The sequence below is a fragment of the Lissotriton helveticus genome, chromosome 10, assembly GCF_964261635.1.
Source record: "Lissotriton helveticus chromosome 10, aLisHel1.1, whole genome shotgun sequence".
In the NCBI taxonomy this organism is placed as follows: Eukaryota; Metazoa; Chordata; class Amphibia; order Caudata; family Salamandridae; genus Lissotriton; species Lissotriton helveticus.
The window spans coordinates 781,613,132-781,640,116 of record NC_136071.1 but is presented as its reverse complement, the minus strand read 5'-3'; positions in this window follow the sequence as shown (position 1 = coordinate 781,640,116).

The window sequence follows — 26,985 nt, the reverse complement described above, 5'->3', positions numbered from 1 at the left end:
CCCTGAAGAGAAGCATATGGAGCTTCGAAACGCGTCGGGCAGATCCCGAACGGAGCGGCGTCTACGAACGGATCCCCGTCCTCACCTATACATAAACCAAGCTGCTGTTCGCGTGCTACTCAAAGGTGGACACCTTCGAGCATTGATTTATACGCGGCCGTCCAGCCGCGGAGTATGCACCACCCCGGTACCCTGGGGGTCACGAAAGTGAAGCAGCAGTCGTACTTGGAATCGAGGACGGGCCCACTTGTGGAGTCCATACAGGACTTGATTGTGTGCTTCCCGGACCACACTTCCCAGAATGCACAGTCTCATTTGAGCCTCCCATCGGTGGGTGTGTTACATATAAAATGGAGAAGTGGGTCGGCGGTTGCGCACACCACTTCCGTTAAAGCCCCTGAAGAGAAGCATATGGAGCTTCGAAACGCGTCGGGCAGATCCTGAACGGAGCGGCGTCTACGAACGGATCCCCGTCCTCACCTATACATAAACCAAGCTGCTGTTCGCGTGCTACTCAAAGGTGGACACCTTCGAGCATTGATTTATACGCGGCCGTCCAGCCGCGGAGTATGCACCACCCCGGTACCCTGGGGGTCACGAAAGTGAAGCAGCAGTCGTACTTGGAATCGAGGACGGGCCCACTTGTGGAGTCCATACAGGACTTGATTGTGTGCTTCCCGGACCACACTTCCCAGAATGCACAGTCTCATTTGAGCCTCCCATCGGTGGGTGTGTTACATATAAAATGGAGAAGTGAGTCGGTGGTTGCGCACACCGCTTCCGTTAAAGCCCCTGAAGAGAAGCATATGGAGCTTCGAAACGCGTCGGGCAGATCCCGAATGGAGCGGCGTCTACGAACGGATCCCCGTCCTCACCTATACATAAACCAAGCTGCTGTTCGCGTGCTACTCAAAGGTGGACACCTTCGAGCATTGATATATATATATATATATATATATATATATATATATAGCGAAGCTTGTCACTAAGAAGACAAAAAATGTCGAATAGAAAGCAACAAAGAGTCGACCCAAAAGTGCTGGTGCAAGGGTGGTTTAATTCGATGAAGCCAGCGCTGCCGCCATGACGCCAATATATATATATATATCATATAAACAATCCCCTTTCAGGCATAGAGTGACGCATACTATATGCAAAAAAGAAGCAGAGAACTCTGGGTAGTTTCCAAGTTTAGGTGGAAAGCAGCTCTAGTATAGAGCACCCTCAACACCAGCGACACTCTAAATTTGCCCACCCCAAATGTCTGCTTTTCTATCAAAATCTTTAAGCATAGGATTAGCACAGTGCCATTCACGCCGAGATAGAAAGGGACTAAGTATTTTCCAATTTCTACAACAATGTTTTTAAGTATAGGATTAGCACAGTGCTATTCATACAGAGCTATAAAATGACAAAAGCTATAAAATGTCCCCACTCCCAGGACACTGCTGTTTGCTTTAGCTTGGCAGGAGCCCGCAGCTCCCACCAAGCTAAAGCAAACATTGTCAAAGTGCTACCACCCACTGGAAGTGGGGGCTGCATCTCTTTGGGCAGGGAATGAGATTTGCTCCTGCACGAAGGTAGCTGCCTTTCCAGCAGCTCCCTCCGTGCAGCAGCAATGCCGGCTCCCGCAAGAGGTGGGGAGCTGGCTGGGACCGCTGGGCCTTAAGGTTCCCCCCCAAGGTACAAAGGAGAAGGAGCAGAAAGGGGCATAATAAGGGACAGAAACGAGCAGAGAGAGGCAGAATAAAGGTCAGTAATGAGCAGAGATAGGCAGAATAAAGGTCAACAATGAGCAGAAACCGGCAGAATAAAGGTCAGCAACAAGCAGAAAGAGGCAAAATACAGGTCAGATATGAGCAGGTAGAGGCAGAATAAAGGTCAGAAACTAGGCCCAAGAAGTAGAATAAAGGTCAGAAATGAGCAGAAAGCAGCAAAATAAAGGTCAGAAACTTGCACGGAACTCTGCCGAAATTGGCAACGTTTTTCGGTGGCTCCGCAGAAATCCACGGAGTGAAACTCCATGAGCTCCGCCCAGGCCCAGTAGAAAGCTGAAGAAGGAAAGGAAAGAGGAAAATAAAAGGTCAGTAACTAGCATAAAGAGGCAAAATAAAGGTCATAAGTGAAGAGAAAAAAGACAGAAAACGAGTAGAAGGCACTCATGCACAAGCTCACAGAACAACTCAGAGACTCACACACCCACTCTGACATCCACGCTTCCACTCACAGAGCCACTGAGACAATCATGTTCCCACTCACACACCAAGGGAAACATTCACACACTCACTCACACACACACCGAGACACTCATTAACTCACTCACACACTCACTCTCAAAGGTTACAGGTTACAGTTAGGAAATAACATTAAAAAAAGGTTGAAATTCACTGAAAAAAACAAAGGTTACAGGGAAATTATAGTTCGGAAATAGAATTTAAAAAACCTTAAAAATTCACAGAAAAATACAAAGGTTACAGGGGTTTTATAGTTAGGCTCAGATTCTACTCATGCAGTACCATAGAAATACAACAGTTATAGTTACCTGAGCTAACTAAAACTTACACCACAACAATGCACTGCTTATGATTTATTGTGCGAGGTCATAGGCAGTGCATTGCGGGGCATAAGTGAATGTTAGCTCAGGTAACTATAACTGCTGAATTTCTCTGGTGATATACGAGTGAAATCTGAGCCTAACTATAAAATCCTCGTAACCTCCGTTTTTTTCAGGAATATATATATATATATATATATATATATATATATATATATTACCTACTGGCGATAGCCAGTAGGTATATATAGTTAGGATTGTTTTCCATAGGGAAATTGCAACATTCTATTGGGAATAACTTTGGCGCCGGTCGAGGAATCTTCCTGAAATTTTCCTTAACTTTTCCTTAACTTTGCCTCGCGGCGCTTTGGTCCTTCCCTGAAAGTTTGGGGGGGATTCGTCAAGCGGGGGCCGAGATAAAAGGGGGGTCCCAAAACTTGTTTTTCCTATGTTAATATCCATAGGGCGGTTGGACTCACTTTTAGCCCGAACGGCTGAATGGTTTTCCACCAAACTTGGCAAAATTGTAGGGACTGGTAGCCCGATGTGCCTTTGCTATGTCTCAAGATATGTGCTCCAGTGGTTTTTACGAAAATTAACTTTGAAAAAATATATATTGGGCTACATTGGGCTATATATATGTTAGAGCCCAAATGTAGCCCAATGTAGCCCAATGTAGCCCAAAGATGGCCACCAGAGACAAAAAAAACAAATGTAGCCCAAATTTTTAGCCAGATGTAGCCCAACTATAGCCCAATGACAGACTGTCCCAGAGTGTTCTAAAGAACAACTAGAGCGCTAACAGTCTTACTTATGACAAAAGTATGGCACACCTGAAGTCATCTTGATTGGAATAAAGTGTAAACACTTAACACATTTAATTTGCAAAGGAACTAAATGAGGGGGTTCATTTTGCCATAGAAATTATGATTAGTGCTGAAGAAAGAAAAATTAGGGCACATTTTGAGTGACTTCTCTAATCCTCTTATATTTCATTAAAAAAATTCTGATATGCAGTCTCCCAAGATGGCCACCAGAGACAAAAGAGCCTGTGCTTAAAAACTCTGTTAGCAAAGCAGGCATTTGAGATTTAAAAAACGTTTTAATATACAAAAACGTTATATAGTTAGGATTGTTTTCCATAGGGCAATCGCAACATTCTATTGGAAATAACTTTGGCGCCGGTTGAGGAATCTTCCTGAAATTTTCCTTAACTTTCCCTCACGGCGCTCCGGTCCTTCCCTGAAAGTTTGGGGGAGATTCGTCAAGCGGGGGCCGGGATAAAAGGGGGGGTCCCAAAACGTGTTTTCCCCATGTTAATTTCCATAGGGCGGTTGGACTCACTTTTAGCCCGAACGGCTGAATGGTTTTCCACCAAACTTGGCAAAATTGTAGGGACTGGTAGCCCGATGTGCCTTTGCTATGTCTCAAGATATGTGCTCCAGTGGTTTTTACGAAAATTAACTTTGAAAAAATATATATTGGGCTACATTGGGCTATATATATGTTAGAGCCCAAATGTAGCCCAGTGTAGCCCAATGTAACCCAATGTAGCCCAATGTAGCCCACAGATGGCCACCAGAGACAAAAAAAAACAAATGTAGCCCAAATATCAGCCAGATGTAGCCCAACTATAGCCCAATGACAGACTGTCCCAGAGTGTTCCAAAGAACAACTAGAGCGCTAACAGTCTTACTTATGACAAACGTATGGCACACCTGAAGTCATCTTGATTGGAATAAAGTGTTAACACTTAAAACATTTAATTTGCAAAGGAACAAAATGAGGGGGTTCATTTTGCCATAGAAATTATGATTAGTGCTGAAGAAAGAAAAATTAGGGCACATTTTGAGTGACTTCTCAAATCCTCTTATATTTCATTTAAAAAATTCTGATTGCAGTCTCCCAAGATGGCCACCAGAGACAAAAGAGCCTGTGCTTAAAAACTCTGTTAGCAAAGCAGACATTTGAGATTTAAAAAACGTTTTAATATATAAAAACGTTATCCGCTAATAGAATTAGCATTTAAAAAACCTTGCGAATTCAATGAAAAAACCATAGGTTTCAGGCCTTATATAGTTAGGAATTAGCATTTAAAAAACCTTGCGAATTCACTGAAAAAACCATAGGTTTCAGGCCTTATATAGTGAGGAACTAGCATTTAAAAAACCTTTGAAATTCACTGAAAAAAACATAAGTTTCAGGCCTTATATAGTTAGGAATTAGCATTTAAAAAAACCTTGCAAATTCACTGAAAAAACCATAGGTTTCAGGCCTTATATAGTTAGGAATTAGCATTTAAAAAACCTTTGAAATTCACTGAAAAAACCATAGGTTTCAGGCCTTATATAGTTAGGAATTAGCATTTAAAAAACCTTGCAAATTCACTGAAAAAAGCATAGGTTTCAAGCCTTATATAGTTAGGAATTAGCATTTAAAAAACCTTTGAAATTCACTGAAAAAAACATAGGTTTCAGGAGTTATATAGTTAGGAATTAGCTTTTAAAAAACCTTTGAAATTCACTCAAAAAACTATAAGTTTTAGTGGTGTTATAGTTAGCTGGACATTTTACTCATACAAAACCATTGAAATTGCTCCTATATAGTTAGTTGTACTAACTATATTTCGCGCACCCGCAATCCACTGCTGATGATGTCACATATTAGATCATTCATGACATGGTCAGTGACATCACTGATGACATCTCAAATGACATCACTGATGACATTTTCCACGTGACAATCACATACACCTTTTCATACACTATTACAATTTTTCATCACTCTTTGTAAAATACAGAGTATCATATTTAAATCCATTGTCACAGCAATACAAGTATCTAAAAATCCACTCAGTGATTCATAGATGTATACACACATCTAATCACTTACCTATGGATTCACTCATACATGCTGTCAATGAACAATAGAACACTATCAAAAATACTTATACATCTATATCGACATTAAACAACAGCACGCATCCTATTCACATATGAAGTCATCCTACTCACTTATGCAAACAATGGATCATACTTACATATTTACTTAGCAAAACACTTATACAAACACCACTTCTTCTATTCATTTAGATAGTAAGTCATACTTAGTGAATGATAAAATCATTATTACAAGTATACAGTTATCCATACAGTCACTCACACAATCATTGTGTCTTATGTATACTTATTTATATACAACAACTGACACATACACTGCCTTTTATTTTTCTAGTTTGTTGGACCTGTACCATTGAGAAATATATTTGCTCATCACCACACCCATAAAGATATTCACTCACCCAAACAACTGTTAGAACATGTAGTTTTAACTTCATATATCTACTGAATCAACTATTCACACATCTTTGGACAGTCACACCCCCCCACCGAACCACACACACTTTCACACTCCCATAAAAATACTCAGTTAACTAATCAATAACTAATATAGACTTTCACATAGCTAGTAACCAACTGTAGAATCAGTTTACACAACAACTGACAAAGTGATACAGATATTCACACAGTTTAGTCACTATCCACTATATTTAGTGAGACATTATAAATTGGTCAAGTAAGCAGTCAATTACACTGCTACTAAATCCTCCATCCAAATATTTATTTATATATATCCACTTATTCTTCAATGCAAATTGCTATATATATAATACATATTTAAATAACGAAGCAAACCACATTCACTGGATGATGTCATCAGTGATGTCACCAGTGATGTCATTTGAGATGTCATCAGTGATGTCACTGACCATGTCATGAATGATCTAATATGTGACATCATCAGCAGTGGATTGCGGGTGCGCGAAATATAGTTAGTACAACTAACTATATAGGAGCAATTTCAATGGTTTTGTATGAGTAAAATGTCCAGCTAACTATAACACCACTAAAACTTATAGTTTTTTGAGTGAATATATATATATATATATATATATATATATATATATATTTATATATATATATATATATATATATATATATATATATATATATATATATATATATTACCTACTGGCGGTCGCCAGTAGGTATATATAGTTAGGATTTTTTCTCTATGGGTTTTTTGAAAATTCTATGTCTAATAACTTTGGCGTTTGTGGACGGAATCGGCTGAAATTTTCAGGAAAATGGCACATTTTGTTTCTGAGCAGCCCTTGAAAATTTGGGGGGGGTTCGTCCAGTGGGGGCCGAGAAAAAAGGGGGGTCCCAAAACGTGTTTTTAACATTGAGTTTTCCATAGGGCGGTTGGCCTCACTTTTAGCCCGAACGGCTGAATGGATTTGCACGAAACTTGGCAAAATTGTAGGGACTGGTAGCCCGATGTGCCTTTTGTAGGTCTCAATATATGTGCTCCAGTGGATTTTGAGAAATTAACGTTTAAAAAAAGATATATATCTGTAACAGCGGACCGGTTAGCGCTCTGGTTCGCGGACTTTTCGCGCAACGGAGCTTTGTGAAGCGAAGCTGATTGGTTCTCCGGCGTCTGTCAACATTCCAAACAGTCCGTAGCGGCCGCCATCTTGTCTCTCGGTAGGATCGAGAGACAAGAGGAGGCGAAAGCGAAGGGGCAAATGACCATAAGGGGGAATAGTAGATCCTCGCTGACCCCCTAGGTTTGATGTGGAGGTTTTAAAAGGGCCCCGCGGGGCAAAAAAAAATAATAATAATAATAATCGAACGGCTGAATGGATTTGCACGAAACTTGGTAAAATATTAGGGACTGGTAGCCCGATGTGCCTTTGCTAGGTCTCAATATATGTGCTCCAGTGGATTTTGAGAAATTAACGTTCAAAAAAAGATATATATCTGTAACAGCGCTCCGCTTCGCGTACTTTTCGCGTTACGGAGCTTTGCGAAGCTGATTGGTTCTCCGGCGTCTGTCAACATTCCAAACAGTCCGTAGCGGCCGCCATCTTGTCTCTCGGTAGGATTGAGAGACAAGAGGAGGCCAAAGCGAAGGGGGAAATGACCATAAGGGGGCATAGTAGATCCTTCCTGACCTCTTAGGTTTGATGTACCATTTTGCCAAGTTTGGTGTAATTCCGTTCAGCCATTCAGGCTGTAGACGTATGTAAATGTCCTATGGAAAATTGCATGGGGAAAACACATTTGAAAGTGTTGAAATTTAGAACCAATTAAAATGTTACTTTGGTTTTGTATTTGTGTGTGATGAAAGTTAATTGGTTATGTATATATGTCAAATGAGAGGAAACCACAGCCATTTTGCGATACTACTGTCTGAGGTACATTTGTGAGGAATTTTTGGTGGTGAATTTCTGGTGTTTGATTTACACAGTACTAACACTTCTGCTACTTTTAAAAAGGTGAGTTGTTAATTTGTAAGGGGAACTATGTTGTACACTTGAAGATAATTTGAAAAATGTTTTCTGTTATTTATTTGCAGTCCTTCTGTTATACTAAATACTTGATGAAGTTAGTTTTATATTATGTATTACTAAAAACGATAAATGAAAGTGATTATTTTTTTCTGCAATTTACAGCAAGCAATTTCAAAATAAAATGGCTCACAATGAAGAGACCGTGGCAATTTCTTTTGAATTGTCCACTACATTGATTGAAATTGAGAGCACCAATAATGAAATATTGTCACAAGGAGGACATGACTTGTATGATTCCATTAGATTGATTGAAATGGACAGCACCAAGAATGAAATATTGTCACAAGGAGATGACTTGAATGATTCCACTACATTGATTGAAATTGAGAGCACCAATAATGAAATATTGTCACAAGGAGGAGATGGCTTGTATGATTCCATTAGATTGATTGAAATGGACAGCACCAATAATGAAATATTGTCACAAGGAGGAGATGACTTGAATGATTCCACTACATTGATTGAAATTGAGAGCACCAATAATGAAATATTGTCACGAGGAGATGACTTGAATGATTCCACTACATTGATTGAAATGGACAGCACCAATAATGAAATATTGTCAGAAGGAGGAGATGACTTGAATGATTTTTTTGATCAATCTCTTGATGGCGAATTTATCGAGTGTTTGGAGACCATAGAGTTACAAGAATCATCATTGCAGACTTTTAATGAGGAGATTCCAGATGAGATGATTGAAGAGGAAATTACTGATGAGGACATGTTACTAGTTGTTTCAAATTTAGAAAATTCTGAAGAATAAATTTATATTTAGAAATCAAAAATTGTTTGAGACATTATTTATTTTTATTTTTAATTTATGAGGTTGTAGCGAAGTGATTGTAGTATAAAATGAGACTTATAGTATAGAGTGCAACATTTTTATGTTACATGGTAAGTTTACTCATATTTACTTCCCTTCTGCCACTATATTATCTCCAATGTGTATTTGACATGTCTTCTTCATCTCCGGCCTCCTTTCTCTCACTGTGTGTCTCCGATGCATCTTATCGCTGGTATTTTGTGTAATTACAGAAGAGAGTAAAATAAAATAGTTCGGAACGTGAAAAGGGGGCAAAGTAGAGTACTCCTCACCCCCTAGGCCTTTTTAGGCGGTCCCAAAAGGATCAGTTTCTGCTTTCCTGAGAGATTATGGTATGAGTTCCATATACCACAATAACTTGCATTACAACATGCAAGATATCTATCTCCTATTACCAACTTTTGGAGATATTCGCGCTAAGCGCGAATATCTCCAAAAAGTAACACCTGCCCTGAGCAGTTCTTAGCCATGTTATCCAATGGGAGGTGGATAACATGGCTAAGAGTATTAGCTCGGTAATGCATGAATATCGCTGAGTTTTTAGCGATATTCATGCATTGCGGCCGTTTATTATCGCATTTGCGATAAACCTTGATAATAGTAAGGTTTATCTTCGATAATTTCTGACGATGCTTAGTGGTAAAAAATTGGTTGGTAAGCATCGTTAGCGATAAATATCGCTTAACTTTGGTAATATGCCCCAACGTCTGTTAACGTTCGATTCGAAGGAAATGAGGAAGTGTTGAAAAACATTGTCTGCGCCATCTTGCCTTTTTTGAAATGCCACACTTTTGTCGTGCACGGCAGCCATTTTAGATGTCTTGACCAGACCCACTCTCTGCACGCTGTCGATTCGTAGCATGGCTCCTCACCCTCGCAAGCATCTTCCCCAGGCACTGGTCACCCCCGCTCTCTGTCTTATGCATGGGCAATAAACCTCCCCCCATCTGCGCTGCTCTTCCCTGAGAATCACACTGTGCCCGCCCGACACCTCCCTTTCGCCCTATTCACTACCGCACCCTGTGACACTCCTCTTCCTCTGTGTCCGATTGTCCAGGCTATCAGCTAGCCCTGCAGATGTAGTTTATGGCCCCAGCTGTAAAGAATCACCCCTCTTCAAAGGAGTTATAGTAGATCAAGGCCCACACCCGATGAGATCCGTCACACCACACGTGTTCCTACTATCTGAAAACTATCCTGTATTGTGATTGGGGAGGGGACCGAGCCTGAAGCGGAAGATTCCAGGAATGACTCTTTGTACATCAAAGTTTTTACAATTATGTGTCACATAAAAAATATATAGCACTCCAACAAAGTAGTAGGAATATAAAACTTTAATAACATATAAAAATATACAACAAAACAAAAACAGTAATAGATTTATTGAAATTGACAGCACCAATAATGAAATATTCTTGTCAGTAGCGGTCTGTTGTGCGAATAGTTCCAAGGCAGCAGAACGCGCTGAAATCTGGATGTCACGAAAGTGATGTCTAGCAAGTTGCCGCCCAGCAAATAACGGCGTGGGGCGCCGCGGGGGTGAGTGAGTCCAGTAGGCACCACAGCTATTCTTACCGGCATTGCAGAATTACTGCTGGGGACAATGCCTGTGCTGGAGCAGGGTCACAGCAGAAACAAAAAGGATTCTGTTGAAGATGTTGTTGGTTTTCAATTTGAAAACAGTTCTGGTGTCAACTGCTATGCTAATGTAGTGGTTAATGTTTTGTTTTCTCTAGAAAATGTAAAAGAGGGGGAGGCAGTCCAAAGTTCCGTTAAAAGGGCAAAGGAAAGGATCGGTGGTTTGAACTATCAGTCAAAAAGGGGAGGGGGTGCAACAATTTTTCCTACCGGGTCACACTGTGCTTTCACCGGAAGTGAGGTCTGCAGGATTCTAGTAATTCAAAGTGAGGCTGGCGCCGACGTCCCGCGGATACAGTTTCGTCACTCCATGGGTGATCATGGCAGTCATTCCCCATCGGGGGTCGGAGACTCCCGCGGCTCCTCTAGAATCTTCAAGGTCGTGGAGGACTACGGTGGTGGAGTCAACCAGTGACCGGGCCATTTCTTTATGCTGGGCCCGCTCTTGCCAGGTCGACCGCCATTTTGAGAGTTCGGTAGCTACTGGCGATCGCGGGGTCAAATGAGCGGACGGGCTCCACCCTGCCGGGCGAGACGTTGCAGCATGGCCACAGTGGAAGAACTCTTTTCCGGGCGCCTGGACCGCTGAGGGTGCAGCTGGGAAGCCTCCACTGGGGAGGCGGGAGAGGCCTGTTCGCACCGTCTCTCCCTCCCAGTGCACCCCACGGCGTCTCGCTTGAGATTTGTTATGGCCGGACCAGGCGATGAGGACGAGGGGGGGGGGTCGGAGGCATGTGCAAGACATCCCCCCCCAGGGTTGTTGCAGCAATTATACAAGAAAGAAGAAGTGTCCCGTCCGTCTTCGGGCCGGGCTTCCGGTAGATGTCGGCCGGACGCCCCTGGCTCTGGCCCCATGAACGGGTTTCTTGGTTTATCGGCTGCAGCCGGATTCCGTCGGTCTCGGCCCCCCGACCGTTGGTGGCCGGACCGGAAGAGCATGTGGCGGGAATACCTGCAACTCTCAAGGGCCACCGCGGCCGGACTGGGAGAGAGAGGGGAGGGTCGAGGAGACATCCCCCCCCCCTGCAACTGTTCAGCGTTGTAAAGGCAATTCCCTGGCCGGGTCCCGTTGGTCTCGGCCTCTCCTCCGGCTACACCCTACGTTAGGATCTCCTGGCCGAGGCGTGGCAGCAGGACCTGCCTTATATGGGCTGCTCCCGGCTGGGCGTAGCCGGAACCCTGCCCCACCTTGGAAGTTTCCAGAGTGGGGGCGGATGTTCTACTGACTTGCATTTTCCCTAGTCTATCGATTTTTTTGGCGTGGCAGGCGGTGGGACAGCGAGGGGTGATTTGGTTTCTCTTACTGTTTTTCTGGTCTCTCACCACTGGCATATTTTAACGTTTTCTTGTTTCTAGGACATTAATAGGTTTTATCATTACGTTATGTTATCGTTTCTTTGTTCGTTGTTTAATAAAAGTTCATGTTCATCAGTGGCCTACTGATTTTCGTTTTCCTATTCTTTTCTTTCCAGGTTGTTTCATGCTAAAGTTTCTGTTAACAGGATACAGTGATCACTTCGTTATTATTGCATATGTCCTTTTCACTAGGGGTGCTCTCTGGTCGGGCCAGATGACGTATGTCTAGTAAATGGTCCGGGTGAAACAGGTGCATCAATCAGTGGGGAGTAGATAGGCATGACAGATTACAACGGGGGAGAAAGGTCCGCATTACGTACCCTTTCACTACTTGCAAAGATTTTCCTACGTTTATTTGCAAACAGGGAATACCTCCAAAAAGAACTAATTCCCAAACAGTCAATGTTCGGACAATCAATCAATCAATGAGGAATGAAATAGGTACGACGTGTTAAAGGCTTGCGTTACCTACCCTTCACTATCTGCAAAGGGAGAGAGAATATTCCTATTCTTCCTCGTTTGCAGGTAGAGAAGATCCTTAAGAGAATTAACATCGAACAATTCAATGCTCGATTGAAACAATCAACAAGGGGTACTGTGAACACAAATGAACGCCGCTTATGTACATACGCATTGCTATTTTCAACAGGTTGTTCCTAATGTTTCTATTTTAGCGAGGTCAAAAAGAGATCCCATTAGTGGCCTACTGATTTTGCTCGATTCCTTTTGTTTTTTTACACGATTTTTCGCTATCTGCAAAGACTAAACAGAGTATTGCGACTCTGTGCTTGTTTGTAAATAGAGAATGAACCAAAGAGAACAATCAATCAAATGGAGAGAGAAGCAGGCACGACGGATTACAAAGGGGGCAAAGGGCTGCGTTAACTACCCTTCACTATCTGCAAAGAGAGAGTACTCCTAATAGAAATGAGGGGTGGGGGGCAGCATTCAAAGCAGATCAGTGTGCATAAACACGAAAATGTTTTTACTTACCACGTACTTGACATTCGACAGCTTATGATATTTGCTATTAAAAAACCATTGAAATTCACTGAAAAAACCATAGGTTATAGACCATATATAGTTAGGAATTAGCATTTACAAAACCTTGAAAATTCACTGAAAAAACCATAGGTTATAGACCATATATAGTTAGGAATTAGCATTTAAAAAACCTTATTTTACTCACACAAAACCATTGAAATTCCATATATAGTTAGTTGCACTAACTATATATGGCGCACCCGCAATCCACTGCTGATCATGTCACATATTACATCATTCATGACATGGTCAGTGACATCACTGATGACATCACTGATGACATCTCAAATGACATCACTGATGACATCACTGATGACATCTCATTTGACATCATTCTTGTGCTAATACGATAAACCTCTTCAGACTCTAATATAACCTTAGATACACTCAGTGTATACAGACACTCACACACTGCCACTCATCCATGGAGTTACTCACACACCCAGTCAGTCATGCAAAGAAACAATCTCACCTCCATTTCTTCAACTATACAGTTAAACACACCTTACTTATTGAAACATATACTAACACATATTTACTCTCTTATACAATCCCTGATACAAGTTCACAATGATCGATACAACCACTCACTCATTCAGTGGCTCTCATGCACAGTTATTTATATATGCCAACTCTCACATGTACTGTGTTTTACATATGTACTTACTATGACATGTAGCATTGAGATATCCATTCACTCATCAATACACTCATGCACACAGTCAACTGCCCATGTAGCTGTTTCCACATGCACTCTTGAACTCATACACCTAGTGAATAAACTGCTCACACATCTATGCATAGAGTCTCACACCTTCCAGCCACCCCCACACAAACTCAATCTCCCATAGAAATACTTGGGCAACCAATTAATAACACATATAGCCTCTCGTATAGCTAATGATCAACACATGCAGCAGTTTACAGAACAACAGACATAATGATGCACAAATTAAGACAGTTTAGTCACTAACCCATGCATTCAGTGAGACACATTTAATCACTCACTCATACAGTCAGTCATGCACCTACTAAATCCTTCATCCAGACACTTATACATCCACTCAAGACATATTTTAACTTTACAGAAAAATACAGTCACTGGATGTTGTCATCAGTGATGTCATTTGAGATGTCATCAGTGATGTCATCAGTGATGTCACTGACCATGTCATGAATGATGTAATATGTGACATGATCAGCAGTGGATTGCGGGTGCGCCATATATAGTTAGTGCAACTAACTATATATGGAATTTCAATGGTTTTGTGTGAGTAAAATAAGGTTTTTTAAATGCTAATTCCTAACTATATATGGTCTATAACCTATGGTTTTTTCAGTGAATATATATATATATATATATATATATATATATATATATATATATATATATATATATATATATATATATTACCTACTGGCGGTCGCCAGTAGGTATATATAGTTAGGATTTTTTCTCTATGGGATTTTTGAAAATTCTATGTCTAATAACTTTGGCGTTTGTGGACGGAATTGGCTGAAATTTTCAGGAAAATGGAACATTTTGTTTCTGAGCAGCCCCTGAAAATTTGGGGGGGGGGGGGTCGTCAAGGGGGGGCCGAGAAAAAAGGGGGGTCCCAAAACGTGTTTTTGCCATGCAATTTTCCATAGGGCGGTTGGCCTCACTTTTAGCTCGAACGGCTGAATGGATTTCCACGAAACTTGGCAAAATTGTAGATATTGTTTGCCCGATGTGCCTTTGCTAGGTCTCAAGATATGTGGTCCTGTGAATTTTGAGTAAATTAGGTTTAAAAAAAGATATATATCTAGAGCCGCGCCCGGTACGTGTACCGGGGAGCGCTCCAGGCGCGCCACGCGACTTGCGCACGGCAAGCTGATTGGTTCTCGGGTGTCTGTAAACATTCGAAACAGTCCGCAGCGGCCGCCATCTTGTGTCTCGGTAGGATTGAGACACAAGAGGTGGCAAGAATCAAAGGGGGGAAATGAGCAAAAGGGGGCAGGGTACACCCCCCTGACCCCCTACTTTTGATGTGGGGGCCATAAAAGGCTCCCGCGGGTGAAAAAAAAAGAAAAAAAAATTCGATTTTCGCGGGGGTGAGCGCCCGGTACGCGCACCGGGGAGCGTACCATGGAGATTAAAAATTACAGACTTTTAAAAAAAAAAAAAAAAGCTTCTTTTTATAAATTGGAGGTAGTTCTGAAAAGAACTTTTTTTTTGATTTTGTTGTTTTATATATATTTTTTTGTTTTTGTTGTTTTATATTTTTTTTAGACTTTTTAAAACAATTTTATATTATTTTGGGATTTTTGTCAAGGGAAAAACAAAAACAAGGATTCCAAAACTGCTCAACAGGAGCAAAAAAATTTGAAAATTTAGGGACTGGAAGAGCAGCGGTGTTGCTGTTTCTTTAGGGCAATGAGTTCAACACTCTGCTCCCCATAGCAGAGCAGTTCGTCACACTCCGTGCACAAAAATTTGATGCCTGCAAACACCGGCTGAATGTTAGGGACCATTCTTCCACGGGGTGGTCCCGAAGGTGTTGCTCCACCAGTGGAGGTGCTGCCGCCATCTGTGGGTACATTCCGTGCCAGCTCTCTGACACTCTCCCTGGCAAAGTTGTTAGGGTGTCTTCTTTTCACATGCCTGATCAAATTAGCATTCCCAAAACTATATTTTTTCAGAGGATTGCCTCTGGATAAACTACTCCCACATATTTTGCAGGTTACTTTGGGAGCGTTGACTTTTTTCTGTCCTTCAGGGATGTCGTAAAATTTCCAGATGAAATGGGTTTTTTTCTTTTGCTGAGGAGGGTCCTCATCTAAAAATCCATCTGAATCACTGCTGGATGACTCTCTTGCAGCCATTGCTGGAGATCAGAAAAGTAGGAGATAGAGTAGACAGAACAGCTCTTGCTCTCTCCAAGTACAAAGCAATAGTGAGAGAAATGGGTGGGTTTCACACAATTTGGAAAAAAAAAAGTTCTGAACCAATGAAAAGTGTTATTTTAAAGTCACATGGTTTGACGCGCTTACGCTACGCGCCCCGGGGCTCGTCCCGGGCGTGTATCGTAAGCGCATCGGGGCGCTTACGTTGCGCGATCGTATGCGCTTCCGGGTGCGCTTACGCGGTGCGTCATAAGACGCATCTCGCGGCTACGCGATACGTGTCTTATGACGCAAGGCGTGGCGGCTACGCGATACGTCACGATGTTGTTTTCGTTCGCGGCAATAGCGCTTCCGGGACGCGCATCAGTACGCGCCCCGGGGCGCGCCGCAAGATTGCGCTTACCCGTGCATTCACCTGTCCGCGCCCCGGGAGCGCACCAAAAATAATATAAAAAAAAAATAAAAAAATTATAAAATATAAAATTCGATTTAAAATGTATTATTTTTATAAAGATTTGCTATTAAAAAACCTATGAAATTCACTGAAAAAACCATAGGTTATAGACCATATATAGTTAGGAATTAGCATTTACAAAACCTTGAAAATTCACTGAAAAAACCATAGGTTATAGACCATATATAGTTAGGAATTAGCATTTAAAAAACCTTATTTTACTCACACAAAACCATTGAAATTCCATATATAGTTAGTTGTACTAACTATATATCGCGCACCCGCAATCCACTGCTGATGATGTCACATATTACATCATTCATGACATGGTCAGTGACATCACTGATGACATCACTGATGACATCTCAAATGACATCACTGATGACATCACTGATGACATCTCATTTGACATTACTTATGACATCATTCATGTGATGATACGATGAACCTCTTCAGACTCTAATATAACCTTAGATACACTCAGTGTAAACAGACACTCACAGACTGTCACTCATCCATGGAGTTACTCACACACCTAATCAGTCTTGCAAAGAATCAATCACACCTCCATTTCCTCAACTATATAGTTAAACACACCTTACTTATTGAAACATATAATAACACATATTTACTCTGTTATACAATCCCTGATACAAGTTCACAATAATCCATACAGCCACTCACACATTCACTGGCTCTTATGCACAGTTATTTATATATGTCAACTACCACATGTACTGTGTTTTACATATGTACTTACTTTGACATGTAGCACTGAGATATCCATTCACTCACCAATACACTCATGCACACAGTAAACCGCCCATACAGCTGTTTCCACATGCACTTTTGAACCCATACATCTAGTGAATCAACTGCTCACACATCTATGCACAGAGTCATACACCTCCCAGACACCCACACACACACTCAGTCTCCCATACAAATACTTGGCCAACTAATCAATAACCCATATAGTTAGTCATATAGCTAATGATCAACACATGCATCAGATTACAAAACAACAGACACAATGGTGCACAATTTAAAACAGTTTAGTCACTAACCCATGCACTCAGTGAGACACATTTAATCACTCACTTATACAGTCAGTCATGCACCTACTAAATACATCATCCAGACACTTATACATCCACTCATTCTTCAATATATAAGACATATTTTAACTTTACAGAAACATACAGTCACTGGATGTTGTCATCAGTGATGTCATTTGAGATGTCATCAGTGATGTCATCAGTGATGTCACTGACCATGTCATGAATGATGTAATATGTGACATCATCAGCAGTGGATTGCGGGTGCGCGATATATAGTTAGTACAACTAACTATATATGGAATTTCAATGGTTTTGTGTGAGTAAAATAAGGTTTTTTAAATGCTAATTCCTAACTATATATGGTCTATAACCTATGGTTTTTTCAGTGAATATATATATACACACACATCATTAACACACTTCTCTGCAATGTAAAGGTCTATCTAGGAAGTAAAACAATCTAAAACGTACCTGCCTTGTAAACACTCCTGATGTACTTATCTGTGATGTAATGTCCCTCCCACTGTACTTACCTGTGATATAAAGCCCCTCCCACTGTACTTGCCTGTGATGTAAAGTCCCTCAAAGTACATAAGTATAGCCTGCAATGTAATGGTAAAATACCAGCTGGACCACCTCCATTCATGAAATGGAAGATCCATTTTCCATTTCACTCCATATCTCCTGTTAGAAATGCAAGTTCATCTTTATGGGTTACTCATTGTTGTCAGTTCTCCAATGGTGGAGCACGGTTGTTGATGGAACCTTCTGCAGGCTCCTTTGCCATACAGACTTTCACAAACAGGAGTGCACACTGTTCTGACCTCCTCTGGATGGTCAATCTCACAACAGTAAAATACATGAACGACCTAGTAGGCACTCGGGCCAAGGTGTTTGGAAAGATAGCAAGACAATTTTGTTCATACTGTAGATAAAACACAGCCTTTCAGTAACAGCAACATATCTTCCAGGCTCTTTCAGGCAGCTTACAACTGATGGTATTGAAGATGTTTGAGCTCTATGTTCCACCCCAGGACTTTCATTTGAATCTCTCAATTTCATCTTTAAGGCTTGGGCACCTGTGACAGCCAGAGTTCACAAATTAACCTGGCCAACTCGGGCTCCCTGGTGCAGGGAATTAAACACAAATCCCACTTTGTCAAATGTTCCTTCAATAGCTATTCTTTCTAGTCACCTGGCTTCTTCAGGTAAGTCAAACAGAACAGTCAGTGTCCACAGATCTCTCACTTAAACATTTAACATTTTTATATTGATGGAAAACATCTTTGAGGACGTCTTATCCTCTGCAAACTTCTACGGGGTATGGGGATGAGTATTTCTCCTTTTGCTAAAGAGAGTTGCTTATGGGATGTTAATTTGGTTTAGAATCTGTTCAAATCATGATTTGCCACTGAAAGCATTCTCTGCAAAACCAGTAACGCTACTATGTCTTATTTTGTTTCAAAGAGTGCCAGAATCAAAGCTCTTCAGTTTTCTTCTCCATTACCAGAAGAACAAAAATGTTTTCCTCATGTGTGGAGGATCCTGCCTTCCCAGACCACCCAAGCCTTGGCCTTGTTGATGTCTAAAAGTATATGAATCTTGTACATCATCTCTCAGAACATTGCTTGGACAGTTGCTCATTTCCCTACTACAATTTTATTCTCTTTTCTCCTGAGCTACACTGGCCAGATGCGTCAAATGGTTAAGTCTCAAGCTTGCATGCATGTTTCTTGATTCTGTGCTCATTTTACTAGAGGGGATTATGGCTTCAAAGGCTTTCTGGTCTGGCACCATGTTAGAAAACATTATGAGAGCTGCTGATGGGTCTTCAGTATCAACTTTTAAAACTTATTGTTGTAAATGTATTTGTATGCATCTACATTGTAAAGTCAGTTTAAACTAGCATAATCTGAGGCTCCAGCCTCGAAGAGTGCCCAAAACCTGGCCGTTCTGAGTTTCTTCCAGGTGCAGCCAGCATTGATCTGAGATCGGGGGGCAGGAGGGGGGCGCGTGAGGTAGGGGGAGGACGTGGGAAGAGGGGAGGATGCAGAGGAAGCAGCTATGAAAAAATTCAATTAAAAACTTACCTTTTCAATGCTTCCTCTCCCGTCTCTCCTATGTAGTCCTCCCTCGCTCGACCACAGGAAGCACAGCCAGGCCCCTAGTCATGCAAACACAACGCTGCCTTTACAGCGTTGTGATTGGTCAGAGCCCCGTTTTTCTGCACTCAGACGTTGACTGGGGGCCTGGGCAAGTTCTCCATATCAATCAATCAATCAATAAATTTGTAGAGCGCGCTACTCACCCGTGAGGGTCTCAAGGCGCTGGGGGGGGCTCTACTGCTCGAAGAGCCAAGTCTTGAGGTGTTTCCTGAAAGTGAGGTGGTTCTGGGTCAGTCGTAGGTGGGCGGGGAGGGAGCTCCACGTCTTGGCTGCCAGGTAGGAGAATGATCTTCCTCCGGTAGTGGTTCTGCCGATCCGTGGGACGGTGGCGAGGGCGAGGCTGGCGGAGCGGAGTTTGCGTGTTGGAGTGTAGAACGTGAGGCGGTTGTTGAGGTATTCGGGACCTATGTCGTGGAGCGCTTTGTGTGCGTGGGTGAGGAGCCTGAATGTGATCCTTTTGTTGACGGGGAGCCAGTGCAGGTCTCTCAGGTGGGCTGATATGTGGCTGTGGCGGGGGATGTCGAGGATGAGTCGTGCGGATGCGTTCTGTATGCGGTGGAATCTTTTCTAAAGTTTGGCTGTGGTTCCTGCGTATTGGGCGTTCCCGTAGTCTAGTCGGCTGGTGACAAGGGCCTGGGTGACCGTCTTTCTGGTTCCGGTAGGGATCCACCGGAAGATCTTACGGAGCATGTGCAGGGTGTTGACTTGCTTGGTCATTGTGAGAAAGGAGTCCAGGATGAATCCCAGGTTGCGTGCGTGGTCAGTGGGTGTCGGTGCGGTGCCCAGTTCTGTGGGCCACCAGGAGTCGTCCCAGGCGGCTGGGGATGGTCCTAGGATGAGGACCTCCGTTTTGTCTGAGTTCAGTTTCAGACGGCTGAGTTTCATCCATTCCGCAACGTTTTTCATTCCTTCCTGGAGGTTGAGTTTGGCGGTGGCTGGGTCTTTGGTGAGGGAGAGTATCAGCTGGGTATCGTCGGCGTATGAGATGATGTTGAGGTTGTGTTTGCGTGCGATGGTGGCGAGGGGGCTCATGTAGATGTTGAAGAGGGTTGGGCTGAGCGATGAGCCTTGGGGTACGCCACAGATGATCTCGGTGGCCACGGAGCGGAAGGGAGGGAGGCGAACTCCCTGGGTTCTGTCGGAGAGGAACGAGGTGATCCAGTCCAGGGCTTTACCTTGGATCCCGGCATTGTGGAGGCGGCTTATTAGGGAGCGGTGGCAGACTGTATCAAAGGCGGCTGAGAGGTCTAGGAGGGTGAGGGTGGTAGTTTCCCCGTTGTCGAGTAGGGTCCTGATGTCATTGGTGGCTGCGAAGAGGGTGGTCTCGGTGCTGTGGTTTGCTCGAAATCCGGATTGGGATGGGTCGAGGGAACCATTGGCCACGAAGAATGCGGTCAGCTGTTTATTGACAATTTTCTCGATCACTTTAGCCGGGAAGAGAAGAAGAGAGATGGGGAGGAAGTTTTTGAGCTCTTTAGGGTCCGCTGTGGGTTTCTTCAGTAGGGCGTTGATCTCTGCGTGCTTCCAGCTCTCTGGGAAGGTGGCGGACGCGAAGGAGTTGTTTATGACATTCCGTAGGTGGGGAGCAATGATGGTGTCGGCTTTGTTGAAGATGTGGTGAGGGCATTGGTCGGAAGGAGAGCCGGAGTGGATGGTGTTCATAGCGTGGGCGGTGTCTTCCATGCTGATGGGAATCCAGGCGCTGAGGGTGGTTGTAGGGGGCGTTGGTTCGGTGGCTGGGGGATATCGGCGATCTTGCGGTGAAAGAACGTGGCGAGGGAGTTGCAGAGGTCTTGCGATGGTGTGATGTTGTTGCGGTTGGCGTTGGGATTGGAGAGCTCTTTTACGATGCTGAAGAGTTCCTTGCTGTTGAGTGTGTTGTTGTCCAGCAGTTCTTCGAACGATGTCTTTTTGGTGGTGCAGATCAACTGGTGGTGTTTGCAGGTGGCGTTCTTGAGGGCTGTCATGTTTTCTGTTGTCTGTTAGCTGCCACAGGTTTTCTCGAGGGTTCGGCAGGACGTCTTTGATTCTTTGAGGTCGTCTGTGAACCATGTTGTTTTCCTGTTCCCGGGCTTGCCTGGAGGGTTCTTCAGTGGTGCAAGGGCGTCGGCGCAGTTGATGATCCACTGTGTGAGGTTGTGGGCTGCGTCGTTGGTGTCAGTGGTGGCGATTGGTGGGTTCTGGCTCAGTGATGTGGTTAGCTGGTCTGCTGTGACTTTGCTCCTGCATCTACGGGGGATCTGTTACGGGCGGTGGTGGGATGTGGTCTTCTTAAAGGTGAAGTGGATGCAGCTGTGGTCGGTCCAGTGTAGTCTGGTGGAGTGGCTGAAGGCAACGTGGCTGCTGGCGGAAAAGATGTGGTCGAGTGTGTGGCCGGAGTAGTGGGTGGGGGTGTTCACCAGTTGCTTGAGTCCGAGGTTGGCGAGGTTGGCGAGCAGGGTGGTAGTGTTGTTGTCATTGTTGTTCTCCAGGTGGAAGTTCATGTCCCCTAGTAGGATGTAGGCTGATGAGGCGAGGGCATGTGGGCTGATGAAGTCGGCGATGGCTTCACTGAATTGTGTACGTGGGCCTGGGGGTCTGTAGACGAGGGTTCCTCTGAGGGTGGTCTTGGGGTTGGTGTGGATCTGGAAGTGTAGGTGTTCGGCGGTGGTGAGGGCATCTTCGGAGTTGGTTGTGACGTCGATGGTGTTCCTGCAGATGATGGCGAATCCTCCTCCGGTTTGGTTGACGTGGTCCTTTTGGGTGATCTTGTAGCCGTCCGGGATGGCTATGGGCGATGTCGGGGGCTGAGGAGGCGTTCATCCAGGTTTCTGTGAGGAAGGCGACGTCTGGTGCTGTTGTATCGAGGAGGTCCCAGAGTTCGAGGGCGTGCTTGTGGACGGAGCGGGTGTTGAGTAGGATGCACTTGAGGTGGTTGTTGTTGTTGCCTGGTCTGGGTGGTGGGATGTAGGTTCAGACACAGGTGAATTTGCAGGTTTGGCAGGAGAAGGGTCCGTGGGCGCGCTTCGGAGTGGCTTGGTAGTAGGCGGCTGGTCGGCCGGTGTTGAGTGTGTGGAGGGTGGTGGGGTCGTATCTCCATCGGCTTTCATGGTTTCGGCGGGGGGCCAGGAGTTCTGGCACTGGGCGCGGTCCAGGCGCGGACGGGCACAGATGGGCTTGCATTTGGCGCGCCTGCGGCATGCCAGCGGCACGGCCGCTGCGCCGCCTCCATAAGAAGGGCTATGGGAGGGAGGAGCAGCTGGTAGCGGGGCGGTGAATGGGGCACCAGGGGGGCGGGCCCCAGGGAGGCAGCGGCGGGAATCGCGAGGCAGGGGAGCGGGTGGGGCAGGGGGGGGAGGGCACAAGGCGCTGGGGCGAAGAGGCAGAAAAAAAAGAGGAGAACAGTAACAGTGAGAAAAGGAAAGGCAGAAATAATAGTGGCACAAAAGGAAAAACAGGAAAACCAGATCAATGCACAGGAAGGACTGCAACGATCACAGCGGGACAGCGGCACAGGGGGACCGTGTGGCGGCTGAGGGGGGCGACCTACCTGCTGACAGGGTCAAAGGTCCATATAGGCTGTAATGCAGCCTGAATGGAGAACATGCAAAGTGCGCAATACTGGTTTGGGCTGCCCGAGAGGGCCATCTAAGCAGTCACTGCGCACTTTAGGAGGGTGCTAAACGCGAGTTATTATCATTTTATTTTGTCTGTCTTTCAGTGCAAAAAAGCAGTGGGGCAACGCTCCACTGCCTTGGCGGAGGAGCCACCACTGGTTGCTTCCTCTGGTGAACCCTATCCGACGAGAAACTCCTATGGGATAGCTGTGCCCCTCATAAACTCTATAAGTAAATAACTAAGCCTAATTGAGCATCTGGGGTTCAAGTGACTTCCTTTGATAGTTCTTATATTAAATCTTCTGGGTAGAGTAGTTTTGTTTTTGACTGTTCTTTGGTACTAACGGCCCACTATGTTTAATTAAACAGCAAAATGAGAGCACAATACTCACCGCTCTGTCTTTAATACAATTCTAATGGTCTGTTTTCATACTGTCGGTCAACATAGTTTTATGAGTTTTGCATTAATTTTAAAATGGTGATGTCTAAGGATGGTATTTTAGGAACTCTCCAAACACGCATCTTTCTAAAGGTGCCAAAGTGCTGTGTACATTATTTTATGAATATTCATTTTCAATTAGACTTGTTTCAGAGGCATCAGATGAATGAAAAGATTAGTAAATCGTGTCTGGATTTGAGCCAACAACAACAGGCTTTCAAAGCAGCGAGGCCATTGAATTTGAATGTGGGCGTGTTTTGTTCACTTTGGTACTTCCAACTGAAAACAAATATAGAATCAAAAGAACACCGGACATAACAGAGTAAAATAAACAGTACTCGGTGAAGAAGAAACGCCTATTGTTCCAGGTGGCTCTCGTTCGGAGGTCACACAGCGTGCAGGTGGGTTATTTACAAAAGGCGGCTCGGTAGCAGCGATATTATAAATATATATGACACATACTTTAATTATAGAAGCAAACAACATTCCTTCGTGCAGAAACGCAGTCTTCATGCAACACTGGAACATTACAGTTAAAAGCATGCATGCTTCCGCGGTATAGTATACCTCCTACTTCTGCGGCGAGACCCTCAACGCTGTTTTCTAGGGACTAATAGTTAAAAATAATGTTTACAGTGTCAAGTTTCTGTGCCATTGCTCTTAGTGAAGCGGAACAACCTATAATCTCTTCGACGTGTCCACGCCCTTGGCAACGCAGAGCACATTCCTGTCCGCGTGCTCACCTTCTATAGGCTATTGCCACCTGGTGGACAAAAAGGGTGGATCACTGCCCAACTAGATATCCGGAAGTAAAGCGTGCTCAATATATATCGACCTTTCAGCAATACATCTGAAAACCATAATCTTGATGTGAGAATAGGATTTGATATAACATAAAATGTATCAAAGATTTCTCATTCTTTCCTCGTTTCTTTATCAAAAGAAATAGTGGCTGGCTGGTTGGGTGGTAACGGGAAATCATCTGATGTGTACAGTGGTCGACGTGGAGAAAAAAAAGTAGGGGAACTGTGGACGGAGCCTGAGGGCCGGGATAACTCAAGGATTGCATGAGAGGGCGGAGTCAGAGGTGTGGCCAGAATATGCTAAGCATCCCAATTTTTAGTATATCTTTGGCATTTCACTGACCAGTTACAGTTTATTGTGTTATTTATTTCAACCAATGGATACACTTGATTATTTGAGGTTTAATATGTTATTGGCATTTAAATACATTCACAAAGTGGGATATTATTTTCAATCACACAATGTCCCAAGGCCTTCAAGGTTAACATGACAACTGGTCATGAAGGCTGAACCTGATTCCCCCGTTCCAAATTTGGCAGCTCAGGCTATAGTGCCACATCCTCTACCCCACTGAACACCATTCTGCCCCAATGAGAGGAATTCGCACTGCCTTCAGCTACAACCTAATTGTGCCCGCTATAAACACCTGGATGTGGCTCAATTCAAATTATGCACTAGACGAGTAATATGCTGCCTAATAAAAGAAAACATCCCAGAAAAAGCAAACACTCTTAGGGAATGAAAGCTTAAGTAAAGCATGGGAAATGTAAGCAGAAACAACAGGGCTACCTTAACGATTTCTTACTCACTATTTAGAAATCAGTGAGTGCTTTTACCGGAAAAGTTAAGGACATGACTACAGGGCCTAGAAAGGACCTGTTTCAATGTCCATCGCTTACATCCTACAAAACGTAAGCAGTCTGGTTTTTAACCCCTTGCGTGCTGCCGTCGGCAGCACTGCCTCCCTAGTGCTGCCGTCAGCCAACGGCCGACCCAGCCCCGCCCACTCTTCAGAACACCCGCACCAAGGCGTTAAAAGAGAACAACCATAAACACAGACCGTGTTACACATTTTGTTTTCCAATCCACCCATCAACCAGGTATTACAGTACCTCCAGGAATGGTGCACTTCCCCACCAGGGGAAAACAATGTTTTTCAAAGAGAGACGAGAAAACTAAAGTAGCGCTTCACTGGCAAACTCTTAAAAGTGAGGCTGATGTGTTTGGGAGTGACGCTATATTCCAAAGGAGGTGAATTTGTTGCCCTATCGTTGCCCTGAGGAACTCTGGGTACCTGCTTGGGGGATTGTGCTGGGGACTGTTGTGTTGTCTTTCGCCCTGTGTCTCACTCCCCTCGCCCCACGGACCGCGCGCTGCCTAGGACTCTCTTCATACCAGCGGGCAGCGCGGTCTCGCGAGAGGCCAGAGACACGCCCCCTGCCCCCAGCCCTACAAAGACAGCCGCAGACCACCGCGGCGCGGGATGCTATATTCCAAAGGAGGTGAATTTGTTGCCATATCGTTGCCCTGAGGAACTCTGGTGACCTGCTAGGGGGATTGTGCTGGGGACTGTTGTGTTGTCTTTTGCCCTGTGTCTCACTCCCCTCGCCCCGCGGACCGCGCGCTGCCCAGGACTCTCCCTCCCAGCGGGCAGTGCGGGCTCGCGAGAGGCCAGAGACACGCCCCCTGCCCTACAAAGATAGCCGCAGACCACCGCGGCGCGGGAAGCGCGCGGGCTCGCCCGGGCAAAGCCCGGGCCAAGGGCGGGCCTGTCCGCGCCCGTCGCAGCCCGGAGGAGACTGGGCTGGGCCCGGTCCCTTGGTTTGCCATTTAGGGTAAAAGCATATTGTGAGACTGATACTGTTATTGCGTGCCTAGTAAGCTCCTACTGAAAGTTAGCCTAATTTACAAGAAATCATGGGCAAAAGGAAACTAGCAAGCCCAAAAGGCACAAAGAGCAATTTAGATACTCAGCAAACTGTACTAGACTATCTAACAGGCGCTGTAGGCGTCTTAGACAAACAGATCTTATCCGTGGAGGAGTCAATTGGAGGGGCATCTTCTAGATTTAGTCAAGAGTCGTCTACCCATGAGGCAACCTATCGGTCGACCTCAGGGGGAAAGAATCCAAAACCAGCAAAGGGTTGTATTCAACATGGCACTGATGACCTAGAACAGATCATTAACGACTCCCCTACACAACCTCCCCAAAAAAAATTGAAGAAACCAACTTCTAACGGGAAAGTCAATGCCCAGAAAGATGTCACTCCAATCATAATACATTCCTCGCCAAAACTGAAAAAACAAATAAAATACTCCAATCAAGGGAAAAAACGGGTAGACCAGTTAAAAACCCTAGCAAAGCAAAAGACCAGGGTAACAACCGCTGTGACAAATCAACATGACTGTAAGCTCGAGATTCAAAATCTGGCATCTCTAGTGGAGAGATTAGATATGTACATAAGACTGAGGCTGGATCAGTTGACATCTAGAATGGATAATATAGAAAGTTTGCTGAAAATTAAACATAAAGCAATGGGTCCAAATCAAAATAATACTGAGTGTTCTACTAATCTGCCAAATACACATATAGAAGTTAAAGATTACTCACCCAGGGACAGAATAACCAAGAGCTTTCATCCTCCACTAGATACCACTTCACAGACCAACTTAGCATATAGAAAGCCAATAGAAAAAAAAGACCCATTTTTTTATCGGAAACACAGAATAGTATGATAAACAAAAA